At 41.5% G+C, this 3687-nt stretch overlaps 1 pseudogene; it reads left to right on the top strand.

The window, feature by feature from the left end:
- The first annotated feature begins 2659 nt into the window (after window positions 1-2659).
- Window positions 2660-3018, top strand: LOC132418331 (large ribosomal subunit protein uL29-like; annotated as a pseudogene).
- The last annotated feature ends 669 nt before the right edge of the window (window positions 3019-3687 follow it).

Raw genomic sequence — 3687 nt, 5'->3', positions numbered from 1 at the left:
TGACTGGTTTTCGATTCCATTTCTGGGAGAGGCCAAAACCATAATTAATTCTTGGCGACATGGGGCTTGGCATAAGTGACTCCATTTTGGGCCTGTTGTCTTGTTTTTAACACAGTTTAAGTTAGTTCAAAGAAAAAGTTGTTAAGAAAATAATAGTAAATGTGGTATGTGTATAAAGCATAAATTGTGAAGGAATGTTTTTGGTGGTATACTGAAGTAATGAAATTTGTAAAGGTGATTCACAGAAGTCTCAAGCGTGAGAAATACCTCCTAAGCTGCGTCTATGTAACATCATTCGTTTGGCCTTTTTTTTTTTTAACTGAGTCATCTATTGTAGTCATCAATATTTTCAAATGAAATGCCACCCCAAAATATGTCTCTTTGGCCTAAGAATCATCTTGAGAAACTACAGACATAGGAGAAGCTCTGAAAACAAAGTTGCCCTTTTGTAAGGGAAAGCTACATTTATAAATGAAATTTACATTAGAAAGGGGGCTGGTAGCAGGAAGAGAGATTTTATCAGAGATCATTTTTTTACCTGAGAAATTTATCTACCTGGCAGTGCAACTTTTGTTTACCACACATTTTCTCTTCTCATCGTCCTATGACATGCCTCCCCTGCTTTAAAGCCCCAGACCCCTATTCCTTTCCTTGCCTCAGGATGGTATATAAGCCTCTATAGTCTGGCTTCCTTTTGAGCCTCATATCTTTGTGGGGCTCCGGTACTACATAATATGTACATAATTAAAATTGTTTTTCTCCTGTTAATCTGTCTTTTTTTTTTTTTTTTTTTCGATATGCGGGCCTCTCACTGTTGTGGCCTCTCCCGTTGCGGAGCACAGGCTCCAGACGCGCAGGCTCTGCGGCCATGGTTCACAGGCCCAGCCGCTCCAGGCATGTGGGATCCTCCCGGGCCGGGGCACGAACCCGCATCCCCTGCATCGCAGGCGGACTCTCAACCACTGCGCCACCAGGGAAGCCCTAATCTGTCTTTTATTACAGGGGGTCTCAGCCAAGAACCTAGAAGGGTAGAGCGAAAAATATTTATACTCCCCTACACAAGTAAGAAATCAAATGCCAAATTGTTTGCTCTTGATAATATTTATGATTTGCCAAAAATCAGACATGTTGTTTGACCTGTACCATTAATTTTTACTAAACCCAATCTTTTCATGGCATGTGAGTCCACGGTTCTGATATTTGAGTTTCTACTTTTTCTGCATGAGGATTTGTTCCTTTCTTTCCTTTGGCTATAGTTGAGTTACTTTTATTTGCATATAACAGAGTGCTAGATATTATAGTATGAAGAAAAAAAATTAAGACTCATCCTCTAGAAGCTTAAAAGCCAGTTGGAGAGTCAAAAGACAAACACGTAACAAAAGCTAGCATTTAGCTAGCATTGAGCTAGCATTGAGCACTGAGTATACCAAGCTTAAAAGCTTTTCATTCTTTGTCTCATTTCGTCCTTACTACAACCTTCTGAGGTAGGTACTAATGACTTATATCTGTGGAGCACTTACTAAGTGCTTTACATGTGTTCTATAATACATATAATTTTCAAAATGATCCTGTGAGATCCTGACAATCAATTGGGCGCATTTTATTGAAGGGGAAACTGAGCCACAGAGAAGTTATGCAATTTGCTCAAGGTCACACTGCCAGTAAGTGGTGGAGTAGAGGACTGGGAACCAGGCAGTTTGACTCCAAAGCCTGGACTTTTGCTGCCTTGCTATTATTCCAGTTTTACACATGAGGAAACTGAGGCTTAGAAAGAAAAAAGTAACCTGCCCAAGACTATGTGGCTAAGAAGTGATGGAACTGGATTTAGTTTGACTCTAGAGCCCACACTCTTAGCCCTTAAGCTACACTGTCTCATAAAACAATGGACTACCTATTTAAAAGAACAATGTAAATGTCACATGGCAGGGTGTGGTGATGACAAGTTTAGCAGAAGAATTTGCAGGTTTTTTCTTCCTTTTCAGGAAGAAAGTTTTGTTATTTGCATTGTTCCCAATTTCCTTGTTGGAATTGCTTTTATACTTTAATGTTTTTTTTTTTTCGGTAATAAGGGCAACTAGTTCAACACCCAGACCCTCCAGTGCTCTGGGCTACTTGTCTTGCTGCCCTGATGATATGGATGTGCTCGATTTTTTTGTGTTCCATTTGCTGTTTTATTGACGCAGTTATTGATAAAAGAAAACTCCTTGCCAAGATGCATTCTTTGGCCTTAAATTGGCTTGATGGGTAGACATTACCTTTGGACAATTAACCCTCTTGGTAGCAAAAGCCTTTCCAGACCAGCCGTGTTCACAGTATGTTGCTGCTAACATCTCCACTTTTCTCTAGCTTTTAAGGGTAGCAGCTTTTTGGTTTTATTTTTGCCTGAGAGGTTCCACATTCAGTTGATATTGTCACTTTCTTCAGTTCATCAATTATGCCACTCTTCTCCAAACAAGCAGATAAATATACAAACCCATCTCAAACACCTCCTAGAAAGAAGTTAGGCTCTGAGAGATGAAGGGCACTTTGACCTGCAGAAATGCTGGGTGTGGTGGTTGTGGTGGTGCGTGTGGATATATATATGACAGAGGAAAGTGAAAATAAGAAGTGAAGAAAACTCTTTCCCTCAAGAGCAGACAGTGGCGCAGCTTGTGCAGTCATGGCCAAGATTAAAGCTTGAGATCTTCCTGGCAAAAAGATGGAGCTGCTGAAACAGCTGGATGACTTGAAGGTGGAGCTGTCGTAGCTGGAAATCACCAAAGTGACAAGCAGTGTGGCATCCAAGCTCTCCAAGATCCTAGATGTTTATAAATCCATTGCCCAAGTTCTCACTGTTGTTAATAAGACTCAGAAAGAGAACCTCAGGAAATTCTACAAGGGCAAGAAGTACAAGCCTCTGGATCTGCAGCCCAAGAAAACACATGCTGCAGGTTCAACAAGCATGAGAAGTTGAATATCAAGAAGCAGCTGCAGAAGAAACAGCTGTATCCACTGCCAAAGTTCGTAGTCAAGGCCTGAGCATCACAGAGTCAATAAAACACAAACAAACTAGAAAAAAAAAAAAGTGAAAATGAAATGGCACAGGAAACAAGGACAGAAAAACTGTTGTAGTTGTTTTGGTTGTTACAGTTCTTTTCTTTCTATATGCTATCCAATATAGAGATTCTCTTGAAGAGAGGCTTCATGTTTCTCCATCAGTGCTATGGGAAGGAAAGGATCCAATAAATTGAACATCAAAGCAAGACAGTGCTTGTTTTCCATCCCTGAAGAGAAGGATTTAGATCCCTACTCTACTTGGAAAGAAAGTCTGTATTTCCCATTTATGTAATAGCTTATGTAAATCTTAATGGAACTTAAAGTACCAGTTGAATACTGGTGACAGTGTTCCTTTAAAAATGTTCTTGTGGGGCTTCCCTGGTGGCACAGTGGTTGAGAGTCCGCCTGCCGATGCAGGGGACACGGGTTCGTGCCCCCGTCCGGGAAGATCCCACATGCCGCGGAGCGACTGGGCCCGTGAGCCATGGCCGCTGAGTCTGCACGTCCGGAGCCTGTGCTCCGCAACGGGAGAGGCCACAGCAGTGAGAGGCCCGCGTACCGCAAAAAAAAAAAATGTTCTTGTGGAGTCACGAAGGACAGGATAATTAAAACTCCTTGCAGAGTTTTGTTCTTTGACCTCTCATTAGTTTC

Source organism: Delphinus delphis, chromosome X (assembly GCF_949987515.2).
Source record: "Delphinus delphis chromosome X, mDelDel1.2, whole genome shotgun sequence".
Taxonomy (NCBI): domain Eukaryota; kingdom Metazoa; phylum Chordata; class Mammalia; order Artiodactyla; family Delphinidae; genus Delphinus; species Delphinus delphis.
The sequence above is the reverse complement of the archived record's forward strand: the minus strand, read 5'-3'. Positions and strand labels throughout refer to the sequence as shown.